At 41.6% G+C, this 15,428-nt stretch overlaps 1 protein-coding gene across 7 annotated transcripts in view; it reads left to right on the top strand.

The window, feature by feature from the left end:
* Nucleotides 1-709: 709 nt before the first annotated feature.
* FAM13B (family with sequence similarity 13 member B) overlaps nucleotides 710-15,428 on the top strand; it is a 97,810-nt gene continuing 83,091 nt past the window's right edge. For 6 of the 7 annotated variants that reach the window (XM_030869535.2, XM_060296255.1, XM_060296254.1 and 3 more), the window contains exon 1: nucleotides 6,468-6,782. The gene's annotated coding sequence lies outside the window, so the exon portion shown is untranslated. Of the gene's footprint in view, nucleotides 838-6,467; nucleotides 6,783-15,428 lie in introns of those variants that run through there. The other variant, XM_060296251.2, reaches the window with a different exon arrangement.

Genomic DNA, 15,428 nt, shown 5'->3' with positions numbered 1-15,428 from the left:
CCTGGCTGGTCAAATGGTATGAAGGCTCAAAAGCATAAGGCGTCTAAGGAAGAGGTGGGGTATGCAGAATGAGAAGACCTTCCTACCTGAATTTCTGGCTTAAGGGGCAGCCCATGGTATTGTAAAGGCCATAGTCTTTTCTGTTTCCTTTACATGGATATAGGGAGAGGGAAGAGGAGAAAGGGATATTAATTCTTTTTTTAAAAAAAAACAGTAAAAGTTCCCACTGTGGAAAAAATATTTATTTAACTATAGAAATTTAATTAAGAAACCAAAACAACTTAGCCTTATAGCTGATGATCTCATTGGCTTATCCCATTGTCATACACTGAATTCTGAGTTATCAGGCCAAAAATGTGGACTTGGCAAAGATGAGAGTTACTGTCAATTGTTCCAGCTCCCCAAGCTGGATGGCACCAGTGGCTGTGTGACTGAATACAGAAGTTGAAATCAACGTCATGTTAACTTTGGTTCCATTCCGAAAACATTCTATTCCAGAGATATGTAAGATGAAGCTTTTTTAGGGCAGAGATCATGGTTACATCCCCTAATACAGTGCCTGGTCCTTAATAGTTGCTCAGGAAATATGTGGTGAATAAATAAATGCACAAAGGTTACCCTGGGTTGCAAAGATCAGAACAGTATTTGCCATTATTTTGGAGGTTGGCGTGGGATTCGCACACCCTGGAACAGTTTCTTCTCTTTGCAGCTAGTATTATTTTTTTTGTTTATGAAGAACAAGCATTCTTGCACACTGGCACAATGGTCCTGGGGAAAGTGACACAGACAGATTTCCACTGCATTCCTCAGAAGACCCAGCAATACCACTCTCTGATGGTGAGTGTCTCTTTATCAGAAGATTTAAATTTGAGGGGTTTAGTCTTTTCTTTTTTGCCAGTAGTGGTGAGTACTTCAAGAACAAAAAAATGAATTGGCCAAGTTTGATTGAATTTGATAGCATTTTACTGCTCTGCAGGAGTCAGGGTAGTTACAACCTCATCTCCCTGTGCAGCAGTTTTTCCTACACACAAAACTGCAAGTATCTTCTCATCCTTATCTACATTTATGTCTAATTCTATTAGTGGGCACTGTAAATATATTTCTAATTAGGGAGGAGGTATGCTTGTGTTTATTGTAATTCCCAAGGTACAAAAGATGTTAAAAATAGTATCAAGAGTTTGGGGGTTTTTGGTGGTTCTTAGTTTTCACTTAAAAATAAATAGACAAGTATTTAGCAACTTCTGCCAAGAAAAATTTCCACATAGGGCCTCATCCCTAGCAATAAAAACCCAGATATGGCAGCAAAACATTTCCAGATACTTCTTTAGGTCTCTGAAAGCAGTATAGGAGAGAGGAGTAAAAAAATTATAGTATACAGGTTATAAAACACTTTATACATGCCAATTCATTTCAGTATTATTTTCCCTATTTCTCCAATGGGGACTCTAAGGTACATTTAGGTTAAGTACCTTGACCAGAGTCACATAACTAGTATGTGACAGGGCTAGAACTCAAATGTAGGTTTTCTTATTACAAGTTCAGTGTTCTTATTCCAAGCCCAACATTCGTAAGTTTTAAATGTTTGTTGTGTCTATTTTCCTTTCTAAGTAATAGTGTTCATGGGATGTGGGGGAGGTGATGGGATATGTCTTTTTGGCTCTTGCTGGCTACTGTGGCTCCAGTGTCTTATGAACATTGTACTAAAAAAGATAATAGCAGCCTTGACTGAACAAAAATTAATCTATATGCTAGTACTTAAATAGCCTTGGTCAGAGATGAGATCAGTAAGGGTGAGGAGGACAGCTAAGTAATGAAAGTTTCCTTATTGATGGCACAAGAGATGGGCCCAACATTCTACTACATCTGAAAGAGCTGAATTCAATCAAACTAATCTAGGTAGGGTTGGGGGGCGGGGTGGGCAGGAAAGAAGTCCATTTGCATTCTCTTTGAATAATAAGGGTATCTGTTGTAAAGTGACTACAGAGACAGCTACTCCCTGACTTCAAGTCTCATCCCAGTGACACTGGTGACCCTGGGGAGGCACACGTGCTGAAGTCTTCCCTAGTATCTAGGACATGGTATGGGGTTGTAGCAAAGATATTTCTTTTATGGTGATTTGACCTAGGACTTGACTTCTGAGAAGCATAAAGCCTCTGCTCAAACTGGGTAAAATGTTTGTTTCCTGGGCTATGAAAGTCATCTTGCAAAGAAATAACTAAAAAATCTCACCTCAAGTAATAATTTTCCTGGCAGGCCTCACCTCCAGAAGTCTTAGAAATATACCAGTCACTTCTCATCCTGCCCAAACAGCTATCTGAAATGCTGTTTCTAACACACAGTTATATATTAAATTGTGACCTCTACATCTACTGGTAAAGCATTTGTAGGAAGAATGAAGAAAAAGTGATGTAATTTTAAAGTATTCTCTTAGTGACTCCCAAATGTAGAAATTCTATTTGTTACAAGATATTAAATCTGAAGTTACACTATCAGCCAGATAATTCTTTGTTGTGGGGAGGGCTGCCCTGTACATTGCAGGATGTTTAGCAGCATCCTTGACCCCTACCTGCTGGATGCCAATAGTACCTCCTGAGTTTTGACAACCAAAAATGTCTTCAGACTTGGCCATAAAAATTATCTCCAGTTGAGAACTATGTTTTAACCAAAGCACCAAGATATTACAGAAAAAAAAGACTCCACCCCTTTGCCCCCCCAAAAAACTCTAGGGCTTCCCTGGTGGCTCAGTGGTTGAGAGTCCGCCTGCCAATGCAGGGGACACGGGTTCGTGCCCAAGTCTGGGAAGATCCCACATGCCGCGGAGCGGCTGGGCCCGTGAGCCATGGCCGCTGAGCCTGCGTGTCCGGAGCCTGTGCTCCGCAACGGGAGAGGCCACAACAGTGAGAGGCCCGCGTACAGCAAAAACAAAAACAAAAACAAAAAAACTCTAAGTAAAGTGAGTTCTGAAATGGACTATCCCTAGAAATGAGAGAATTTAGGCAAAATCAGGTAGATAACTAACTCTAAAAACTCACAAGTTATAAAAGGTCAGGTGAGAATTACTGAGGAGTATTTCTTTGGAGACTGTTGCTGGTATGCTGTGATTCTTACCACAGCCACTTGCCTGCCTCTTACCTCAAGCCTAGTGAGAGGAACCTTCAGTGGAACTACTCAGAGTACTTGTACTTGGGATGTGTCTCTTGCAGTTAAAGGGGCACAGAGGACTTGCGTCTGTCTCCTGCCTGAAAAATATAGAAGACAAGACAGGCTGGCAGCTGTTCTGGCAGCAGAGCAGAGGAACGCTGAAGCTGCCTGCACTGGGATTGGCCTATATTCCCAAGTTTCTTTGGGCAAGAAGTGGATGAGAGCTTCGTGTAGACCAGGTGTGGATAATATAGAGCTGCCGTTAGCCTAAACACCATCAGAAAAAAAGCTCTCCCTCGGCCAGACACTTCACTTCCGTCTGTTGGAAAATAATCTCACTAATTTAGTTTGGACAAAACACTTTACTGCCACCTGCTGGAATACTGTCAAAATAAATATACAAATCCACATGGGTGATGTGCATGGCAGGCACTCCCTAGGGTATGGAGTGCATAACCTTGCACAATGTGGGGTGGTCCCAGAGCCACTTACAAATGGGCCACTGTGAGAGCTACCTTAGATTCTATCTGACAGGTCCTTACTGAGAAAAACAGGTTTCAAGAGGTAAGAAGTTGGAGGTGGACCACCAGATTCTTAGGGACTGAAAGAGTAAAAAAACTGCCAGCATAAAATGCTTTTGCTCAGACCAACCAAGGTTACTATGGGTGAGAAACCACCAAAGAATGGGGATGGTGGTGTTTCTGAAAACCTTAAAAGCATTCATCTGAAAAAAAGGCAGCTTTAAACATCTACCAGGCCGAGTGTGAAACCATCACATGGAAGTAAAAGTTACAAATTTTCCTGCTCCCCTTTCTTTTCCTCTCTCTCCACCCATTTGGCTCTGGTTGGTAAGCTGGGAGAGAACAAGAAAGACCAGGCATGATGCCTGTCCAGGGCAAGCAGTTAGCCAACTGTCCCAAGCTGGTGAAGAGGGAAGTTTCACTCTTTCTGATTCAACAACCATAGGACTTTCTATTCCTAATAGAGACCACAGAATTCATGGAATCTGAGTCAGGTACATGACACATTGGCTCCACTGTATAGGTTTAAAGGGATGAGGAAATTAAAAAATAAAGGTTTTTTGTTTTCTTTTTTAAAATTATACCCCTGAATCCTGTATGTTGAACATACTGGTTACATATTATAAAGCAGGATCTGGAAAAGATATCTTCCAAGGATATGTTTTTGAGTTTTACAGGGGAAAATGTTATTTGAATCAATTCATTTGTTGAGAGCCCATACTTTGGGAGTAGGGCACATAAATGCAAGGGAGTCTCTGTCGTCTGGGTGCTTACAGTCTTGGGTTTCATACTCAGAGTAATGTAACTATTACTGTCAGTTATGTCAGCAAGAGCCTGTGTTGAATAGGCAGGGCAGGTTCAGAAGGGTTTTTACTCTAATGATTTCCTCTCATGATATTTTTACTCGCTTATGATTAAGCTTTAGAAGCGACATGTTGCCCCTGTTCTTCAAGCATGGAATCACAGGTAAAGCTTCCATTTAAGACGTTTAAAGAGAGGTGCAAGGCTAAATGCATAGGTTGCGTCTTGATTGGGCTGCTTTGAAACCAGAGTCTGTCTGGTCCTCAGTTTGGCAGATTCAGACACTTACATTTCACTTTATTCAGGCTTAATCAGGCTCTGAGAATTTAATTTGGGTAAAACAACTTTATAATTCAACCCAATGAACAGAAGCTGATTTATGAACCATGATGTGAATTTACTGAGAAAAACCGTATTGCTAGTATAACTGGTACCAGTCATGTGCTTTGGACAATTGCTTCTTACTGCATGTGTTGATTTAATTGAGAGCCCTTGAGCGATGGGAAGACTACCTGATAAGTGTGGAATCAGAGCATGGGTCTTTGTATGTTCTTAAATGATATCTAGAATTTAAGTTTACTAGGATATAAACTCACTGACAGGGATCTTATTTGCTGATATGTCCTAAGAGACTAGAACATGGTAAGCATTCAATAAGTATTTGTTGAGTGAGGGACTGAATCTGAACTAAGTTTTTTTAAACTGTTCTGATAATGGATGGGTATTGGTCCTGGTCATTAGAATCAGTAGCCCTTCTCCTAGACAGAATGCGAGCCCACAGTACATTCTTATTCAGATTCTGCTGGTTCTAGACTCTTAATGGACCCCATCCGTCTCTTATGACAGCATCAACTGGGCATGTGATACTTAAGTTACAGATGATTTATTTTACTCTCTCTGATGAAATTTGGGAGCCACCCTGACCTCTGTAACACATTTACAGATCATCTCATAAGGTGACTTTTCTTTTCTTTTCTTTCTTTCTTTCTTTTTTTTGGGGGGGGGGGTAAATTTTGTCCCAAGTTCTATGAGGGTTCTTGTCTTACATTTTCCGGGTTTCTGACTTCCAGCTCAGGCAGGTAGGGGACAACTGAACTGTGGTAGTTTATATTTTTACAGACACCCAGAGTTCTTCGTGCAGGTGTGGATCTATCTACCCTCCATCAAGGAGTCTAAAGGCAGAACACTGCATTTTACTCAATGGAAGATCTCAAAGCCCTTAACAAACTAAAGCAAAAAACGAGATTGTATGAATATTCATACCTTTGTGAACGCGTGGGAGCTGCACGGTCGGTCTGGGTGGCTATGCAAGCAAGTACAGACACCCCAGGCTCAGAGAGCTCCTCATTCTTTCTGCCTTTCAGCTCTGCCTCTGAAATTCTGGTTTTGTATAGGAAGCTCTCTGTAAGCATATAGCCCGTTGACTTACATTTTCCCAGATGCTTTCGGCACCAGAGGCATCTATGTTCTCTCTGGAGTCTAGGTCTTGTCCTTAGGTGAAGAGGAAGGGTGGGGGCGGACAGGGTCCCCCATCTAACCTCCGTCGCTGAGAATGGGAACGTGACTCACCGCTTCAGTCTGCCCGGAGGTTTCTGTTAAGATCTCGGGCTCCTCACCTAGATAACGGCACCCGGGTTTTTCTGGCGTCCTGCAGGTGGGCATGCTCCCTCCGCAGAGACCAGGAGTGACCTCGGGCTGCCGGATTTGACCTTCATGACACCTACGCCCTCTCCCCACTTTCCTCTATCTTCTTTTCAACATCCCCAGACTGAGGACCCCCAGACACCTCCCTCCGGCCCGCGCCCTGCTTCTCACATCCTAACTCAGGGGACCAAATTTGGGGTGGGAGAAGCCCGGCGTCTCTAAAGCCCACGGACTCCAGGGCTGCGGCCGCGGGGCTTTGGGGGAGGCCCGCCCTAGCTACGCGCTCGCCCCGCCCCCGCCCGCGGGCCCGCCCCTCCCCTCCCATGTACGTCACGTCCGGCCCAGCCCCTGCCAGCCCTCCGCCCTCCGCCCTCCGCCCTCCGGTCTCCTCTCGCTCGCCGTTAAGGAGGCTCTGCGCCTCAGCTACAGCCTCCGTCTCCGCTCCAGCCGCATCCTCCGTGTCTCTGCCGCCGCCACCGCCGGGGGCATCCGGGGGTCGCCTAACGGGCTGGCCCTGCGCCACAGTCGTCGCTTCAGCCTCCCGCCAGTGGCGGCCACAAGAAGAAGCTCGCTGGCCGCGGAGCCACTTGGGGCCTCAGTTCTCGCCCTCTTTCAGTTGCCGCGGGTTCTGGAGAAGCGGCCGCGGCCGGGGAACTGGGCATCGAGGTTCCAACGGTAGGTGAACGGGCGGGTACTGCGCATGCGCTGGTCCCTGTAGCCGCGGCCCTCCCCCTTCTGCCTCCCCCCAGCTCCGTGTCCCACCCGCGCCGGCTTCAAGGGCTTTGCACCTCGGGGTGCGGGGGATCCCGGGCAGTGCCGTTGCAGGTGCGGCATTCCATAGAGAGGGCTCCCTTTCTCCTAGAGCAAGAGAAGGTGAAGATGTGCCCCTGGCAGCCAGGGGGTGTGGCAGTCTTCGATTTTTCAGCCGCTGCAGTGCGCGTGAGCGGGTGTGCCTTCTCACCTAGCTCCCCCAAAGTAGAAGGCACAGCTCCCCACCCTTGTTTGCTAGCCTCCCCTGCACCCCGGACCTGCGCCGCCTCCCTGCCCTTTTCCTTAAAGCTGGGCAGTGAAGTTGATGCAGAAAAAAAAAAGTGTGGTTTAATCTGGGCTCAACTGCGCCCCTTTTTAAGATCACGTGAGATGAGTGGTTGCTGACTTCCTTAGATCGTTCAGAGAATATAGCCAAAATTGGGCTGTTGGTGCACTGGGGACTTGTCTAGAATGCATTCTGCATAGGCCAGGCTAGAGAGGGTACAGCGCTGTTTCAGATGAGGCGCCTGGTTTCCAAGATAAGGTATTAGGAAATTGAATCAGTTGGCACACTTGCCCAGTGGGAAATTGGTAAACTTCAATTAAAAAATCAATTAAAAATCAAACTGACTTTTAGAAAGGCATTTCATTCGGCTCCCCATTATGCCGTCTAATCAATGAAAAAAGTACCTAAGATTGGGCACTTACCTTATTTTCAAGTTGATGATAATCTAAAAATGGCAACTGGAACCACAGTAATGCAGATAGATTATGAACATTAAATAGCTGAGATGCACTTACTTTTAAAAGTGGACATTAAAGGATGGTTTTGAATTATTGACTTTCTGGGTTAATGTGAGGCTGTGTCTTCAACTTTCCTTTTTGTAACCTTGCATGCAATACTTGTTGGCCTGGTTGTCTCTCAGGTACTGCATTTAGTAAGTGCGTACTAGCTGAATGGAATTGAATGAACTGGTTATTATTTGTATATCTATCGGGAGCTCCTTCTTACTTTCTTAATCTCTGCTGCTTTTAAAATTTGGGCAGTATTTTAAATAATTTAATTGTGTTACCAGTTAGGGATCTGGAACACATCTTAAATGCTTGGAAAGATGTAGAAAGGCTTATCAGTGTTACAAAATTCTTCCTTAGGTGAAGTAAATGTTACATTGTGTGTTTTTAACTGTATATGTAGTGTTTTATTTATTACTATGAGTGTATAGAGTTCTGTTATTTTTTCTATCTTTAAAATTTGTATTTATTTAAAAAATTAATAGGCAATTCTTTTTAATTTTTATTTTTTGCCGTTCGCGGGCCTCTCACTGTTGTGGCCTCTCCCGTTGCGGAGCACAGGCTCCGGACGCGCAGGCTCAGCGGCCATGGCTCACGGGCCTAGCCGCTCCGCGGCATGTGGGATCTTCCCGGACCGGGGCACGAACCCGTGTCACACGCATCGGCAGGCGGACTCTCAACCACTGCACTACCAAGGAAGCCCTAGGCAATTTTTAGAGAAGTTTTAGGTTCACAAAAACATCAGGAAGTACAGAGTTGCTACATATCTCCTCCCCGACTGCATGCAATTTTCCCTCTTTTTTATATCTTGTATTAGTATTAAGTGTGTTTTTATTAGAATGCCATTGTTTTAGGACAGAGAAAATGACTGAAATGGATATATTGTGACTTGTCAGTTTTTCCCCATCAATAAAATGACAGCTACTGTTATTATCATTTCTGAATAACCTCAGTCTGTGCATGGCTCCCCTTTGTTGTACCCTGACTTTAGTATTGGGAAACATAATAGGATAAATTGTAGCTATACTTTGAAAAAAATTGTGATAAATATACATAACGTAAAATTTACCATTTTAACCATTTTTAAGTGTACAGTTCAGTGGCATTAAGTACATTCACCGTGTTGTGCAACCGTTGGCACTGTCCATTTCCAGAACTTTTTCATCATCCCAAACAGAAACTCATAGACAGCAATTCCCCATTCCCTCTTCCTCCTAGCACGTGGTAACCTCTATTCTACTTTCTGTCTCTATAATTTGCCTATTCTAGGTACCTCATATAGGTGGAATCGTATAGCATTTGTCCTTTTGTGTTTGGCATATTTCATTTAGTTCATTTTCAGGGTTCATTCATATTGTAGCGTGTATCAGAATTTCCTTCCTTTTTAAGATTGAATAATGTATTCCATTGTGTGTATATACAACATTTAGTTTATCCGTTCATCTCTTGATGGATATTTGGATGTTTCCACATTTTGGCTTTTGTGAATAATGCTGCTATGAACTTTGGTGTACAGGTATCTGTTTGAGTCCTTGCTTTCGATTCTTTTGGGTACATAACCTAGGAGTGGAATTGCTGGTAATTCTGTGCTTAACTTTTCGAGGAACATCTAAACTGTTTTCCAGGTGTGCTGCACCATTTTACATTTCCATTAGCAATGCACGAGGGTTCCAGTTTCTCTACATCTCCCCAACAATTGTTACTTCTCTTTGTTTGTTGGTTTGTTTGATAATAGGCATCCTAATGGGGGTGAACAGATATCTCATTGTGGTTTTGATTTGCATGTCCCTAAGAGTGATGCTGCACATCTTTCATTTGTGTATCTTCTTTGGAGAAATGTCTGTTTAAGCCCTTTGCTCATTTTTTAAATTGGTTTTTGTTTCTTTGTTGTTGAATTACTTTAAAAAAAAGTTACTTTAAAAAGTTATTTTGTACGTGCATTAAATCTTTTATCTGAAAACCTTATTGGTTCTTAAAATGAATGCAATACTGAAATTTAAAAAATAGAAATTGGGGTAAATTCCCTGGCAGTTCAGTGGTTAGGACTCCGCACTTCCATTACAGGGGGTATGGGTTCGATCCCTGGTTGGGAACTACCCGCATGCCACGCAGTGCGGCTAAAAAAATTAAAATAAATAAACAAATAAATAAATAAATAGAAATTGAAAATTTCTGTTTTACACATAGGTAAACAACATAGATTTTACATCTGAAAAAGGTTTCCAATTATTTAGTAAGTCACAGTATATTAAGCTCTCAATTAGGTATATATCAATACCGAGAACTTATTTCCATAACCTCAGCATTACAAAGGGGCACGCATTAAATGAAGATCCTATCCTCACTAATGAGTAAGATTAATGCTCCTAAACTTTCCTTTGTTTATAAAGTATTTTGTTAACATGGCTAGGAGCAGAGGAGGGGATTACTGGATGGAGAAAAAGGAAGTGTAGTATGTACACATGAACTTGACCTGAATCAGTGTTCCCCAAGTAGCGCAGAAGGCCAATATGTGAGGAGGTTTACTTTGGGGCCTTATAGAAGAGCCAATTTGATTGGACATGGAAATAATGAAGGATTTTTGGAATGGAATGTAATAAAGGCAGGTTTAATGCACCAAATCATACTCACATGAGATATTAATGGTAATGGCATTAAGAGTAACTCATTATCAGATTTATTTATTCATTCACTGGATATTTTTCTCCTTCTAAATGTCAGAGATACATGAAGGAGCAAAACCCAAGCAGTTACTTGGTGATGGTTGCATAATTGTAAATTTACTAGACATTAAATTAAACACTTGAAAAGAGTGAATTTTATGATATGTAAATTATACCTTAATAAAGCTGCTTAAAAAAGAAACAAAACCCATTAGTGGACTTTAAGGAACTTATACTCTGTTGGGAGAAAGAAACTTTAAACAAACACAGAAAGGACTATATAATAAAACTTGTGATGAATGTTTTGGAGCCAAGGAATAACATGTCCTAAGAAAAACTGACAGGGGATATCATTAGGTTGGATGGGTTGGAGAAGGCCCCTCCAAGAATGGGACTTAAGTAAGAGCGGAAGATGAGTAGGAGGAAGTGAGGGGGAGAGTGTTTGAGGCAAATGAACCAGCATGTATAAAAGTCTTAGGTTGAGGAAGATGCAGTGGCTTGACAAGATAATTTAATGAAATTTATTGGATTTCTACTAGAGAAGGAAATACCCTGAATCTTTTCAGACAGGTTTTTACCTAGTTTTAGTGTATATTTTCTTTTTCTTTTGTATATGATGTATAATAATTCTTATATTTTTGGTTTTAAACAGTTTTCAGAGAGATGTCTGTCTGGTTGCTATTGCCCTTTTCTGGAATAGAAAAATAGAAAATAGAAAAACTTGAGTTGTTTACTTATTCTTAAAATATGTATTTTTGCTTTTATGTATCAATTGAAAAGTAAAAGTAAAAATAAAACTGAAAAACACTTGTTGATTGACATAGTAGGTGCTTAATATTTAGGGGGAAGGATGAGAGGAGGTTCTTTTTGGACACCAGTCATAGTGGATTAAAAATTTGGAAAGGTGAAAGAGCTCAAATTTAGGATCAGATAAGGTGAGAGAATTTTTATAGGAAAAGCAGACCATATAGTGGTTCATTATAGAATCACTTTTGAAACTAATGATTTCAAAAGATATATATTTTTTATGTTAAGGAGTATTCTAGTGTTTGAATAATGATTTTTGATTAGCAAGTACAGAATATTTAAGTGTTTTATGAATCACCTTTACGAAGTATCGTTTCATACATTTCAGTGAAATTTCAAACAATATTTTCAGTTTTGGTTGTAGTCATTGTTGCCTGAAAGAGCATCAGCCTAAAGGGCAGCAGACTTAGAGTTCTACTCACTAGTTTAGTGACCTACTCACTAGTTAAGTGACTTTAAACCAGTTTCTTCAGCTCTCTGAGATTTTTTTTGTTTCTTTTCTGAGAAAAAGTGATAATCTGCCATGCTTATCTCACAGGGGATGGTTGTGAGGATTCAGTTGGATAGTGAACTGGAAAGTATACCAGAAGTGATAGCATCATTTCAGATACTGGAGTTCTGCTGTTGTGTAGTGTTCTCAACACAGGAAATAAAGATGAAATCATATTTTTTGCTCTCAAAGTTTATAATCAAGTGGAAAAGACAGATACAAAAAATAAGTATAGTCAGTGCTTTTTTGTTCATTTCCCAGGTTCCTTTTTTTTCCCCCCAGCGCAGTTTTTACACAGTCAGTGCAGAAAGAGAATGTTGTTCTCTCAAGGGACCCATTTGGCTAGAACAAGTTGTGGAATTACCTCCAATGGTAAAAAGAAAAAAGAAAAAAAAAGTGTATTGTAGTTTTGTATTAAAGAACAATAAGAAATGATATGCTAGTCTTAAGACTGTACTCATTAGTAGGCCCTAGGTGAGCACGTTTTCAATGGAGAAACATGAAAGGTGAAAAGTTACCAGAATAGAGGAGTCTTGAAGAGTCAACATTTGTCAAAATTGAGATTATATGCATGCATATAATTGACTGGAATATGTGCTCTCTTTACATATATATGCTTTCTCAGGTATTTTGTGTTGCCCTCTAAATTGTAGAGCTGGTATTTTTGGGGGGGCCAGTCATTGTGTTGGTGCTTAGTGGGAAGAGCTAATTTAACACATAACTCACTTTGACTTAATAGAAGATCATGCTAGAGTAGTGATCAGTGACCTTGGAGTGAATGTGGGGTAAAGGAACCTGTTGGGAGCCAGCTTGCTCCAGCACATTACAGGCTTACCCTTTCATCAGGAGACAGCATTTAAAGTGTCACCTTTTCTCATACTTTCATGAGTAAGATTAAACATCCCTCTACCACTCTTACGTTTTTCATGCACTGATATGTGAACCTTCTAAAACTCTACATCTGACCGATAAATATCTCAAAAGGTCATCCTTCATCCTTTGGGGAAGTTTGGAGACTAACTTTAGGTACGTTATGGTTTCCTTGGCTTTTTAAAATTTTTTTGCAGTATGCGGGCCTCTCACTGTTGTGGCCTCTTCCGTTGTGGAGCACAGGCCCCGGACGCGCAGGCTCAGCGGCCATGGCTCATGGGCCTAGCCCCTCCGTGGCATGTGGGATCTTCCCGGACTGGGGCATGAACCCGTGTCCCCTGCGTCGGCAGGTGGACTCTCAACCACCGTGCCACCAGGGAAGCCCTCCTTGGCTATTTGAATCAGAATTGTGGCTGATTTACAAGTAAATGTGAGAGGAGTTCTTTTTGCCTTTGTAATACTGCTTTTTATTGTTCTGGTTTCTTAAGACTTAAGTTACTGTCATTAGAAAGATTTGCAGTTAGATCCAGCAGCACATTCTAGCATCACCATTTACAAATATTGACGTTTAGCTCAGTGACTTGAGGCTCACAGTACATGTAAAACGGGAATAGTGCCTGCCTCATAGCATTCTTGTAGGTATGAGAAATAACTTGTGAAGTACTTACAGGTATTCCATAAATCATAGTTCCTTTCCATAATTTTTAAAAAATTATAGTTGATTTACAATATGATTTGTTTTTAATATTATTTACAATATTATTATTATACATTCCAGATGTACAACATAGTGTTTCAATATTTTTATAGATTATACTCCATTTAAAGTTGTTATAGGGGCTTCCCTGGTGGCGCAGTGGTTAAGAATCTGCCGCCTGCTAATGCAGGGGACGTGGGTTCGAGCTCTGGTCTGGGAAGATCCCACATGCCGCAGAGCAACTAAGCCTGTGCGCCACAACTACTGAGCCTGTGCTCTAGAGCCCGCGAGACACAACTACTGAGCCCATGTGCTGCAACTACTGAAGCCCACGCGCCTAGAGACTGTGCTCCGCAACAAGAGAAGCCACTTCAATGAGAAGCCTGTGCACTGCAATGAAGAGTAGCCCCCCAGCTTGAAGCAACCAGAGAAAGCATGCGTGCAGCAACGAAGACCCAATGCAGCCAAAAATAAATAAATAAATAAAGTTGTTATAAAGTGCTTTCCTTTCTTGATTTGATTATCTTTGGTTATTGCTGGGAGTAGATATGGCAGCCACTTTTGATGTTTTTTGTTTTTTTTAAACATCTTTATTGGAGTATAATTGTTTTACAATGTTGTGTTAGTTTCTGCTGTGTAACAAAGTGAATCCGCTATACATATACATATATCCCCATATCCCCTCCCTCTTGCATCTCCCTCCCACTCCCTATCCCACCCCTCTAGGTGGTCACAAAGCTCGGAGCTGATCTCCCTGTGCTATGCGGCTGCTTCCCGTTAGCTAGCTATTTTACATTTGGTAGTGTATATATGTACCATGTATATATAGAAGTGTATTTATTTAGTTTTTAAGGAGGTGTTCTCCTCTTGTTAATCTTCTTAAATTTGAATAGTCAGTATTATTTGCTTCTTATTTATGTCTTTAATCAACATATATTTTATTTTATTTATTTATTTTGTTGTGTCGGGTCTTAGTTGCGACAGCTGGGCTCCTTAGTTGCGGCATGCATGTGGGATCTAACCCATGCCGCCTGCATTGGGAGCACAGTGTCTTAACCACTGTGCCACCAGGGAAGTCCCTCAACATATATTTTAAACATTAAATTATGTGTTAGGGATTGTATGAGGCAATACAAAGATGATACAGAGGTGTTACAAAGATGAAATGACAGGGTTCCTACCTACAAGGATCCTCTCTTTTGAAAAAGAGACAGACATATTTTTAGATTCTATGGGATGTTTGCTAAAAAGGTAAGAGATAACTTAGGAGCAAAAGGAAGGAGAACTGTCTGCTTCAGGAAGTCAGGGAAGGTTTGACAGAGGAAGCTGGAGTTGAGACTTGATGGTGGATGGAAGTTTGGTGAACAAGATGGAATTGGACATGGTGTTGAGTTAGGACTCCAAGACAGAAAACAATGTGCACAGCTTGGGAGATGTGGATTGTGAATTTCAAGTAGTTAAGTATTGTTGGAGAGTAGAGTGAGGTGTAGGAGTGGCAGGGAAGAAGATTTTACTGGTAGGTGAAGTACTTGTACACCACGTAAGAGTTTGCAGTTTACTGTGTACGTCAGAGGTTCTTAAAACTTTGTATGTATTGTAATCACCCAAAGAGCTTATTAAACATACAGAGAGCCCAGGCCAGGCTCTCATGGATGCTAGATTGGGGTTGTGGCTGTATATTGAATATCTGTATATTGAACAAAACTTCCCCATCCCCAGATGAAGTTAGGAAACCAGTGCTGTAGGTCACTGGTCTCAAAAGTGAGGTGCCGGCACTTTGAATGGGCAGGATGACCTATTAAAATGTGTGTGTAGGTGGAGGAATAAAATTTATGTTTCTACTTATTTTTTATTTTATTTATTTTTAAAATAAATTTATTTATTTATATATTTTTGGCTGAGTTGGGTCTTTGTTGCTGCACGCGGGCTTTCTCTAGTTCTGGCGAGTGGGGGCTACTCTTCGTTGTGCTGTGCGGGCTTCTCATTGCAGTGACTTCTCTTGTTATGGAGCACGGGCTCAAGGCGTGTGGGCTTCAGTAGTTGTGGCTTACGGGCTCTAGAGCACAGACTCAGTAGTTGTGGCGCATGGGCTTAGTTGCTCCGTGGCATGTGAGATCTTCCCGGACCAGGGCTCGAACCTGTGTCACTTGCATTGGCAGGCGGATTCTTAACCGTTGTGCCGCCAGGGAAGCCCTGTTTCTGTTTATTTTTAATGTTCAATTTTTTTTTCTTTTGCCACGCCATGAGGCGTG

This window comes from Globicephala melas, chromosome 3, assembly GCF_963455315.2.
Source record: "Globicephala melas chromosome 3, mGloMel1.2, whole genome shotgun sequence".
Classification (NCBI taxonomy): domain Eukaryota; kingdom Metazoa; phylum Chordata; class Mammalia; order Artiodactyla; family Delphinidae; genus Globicephala; species Globicephala melas.
The sequence above is the reverse complement of the archived record's forward strand: the minus strand, read 5'-3'. Positions and strand labels throughout refer to the sequence as shown.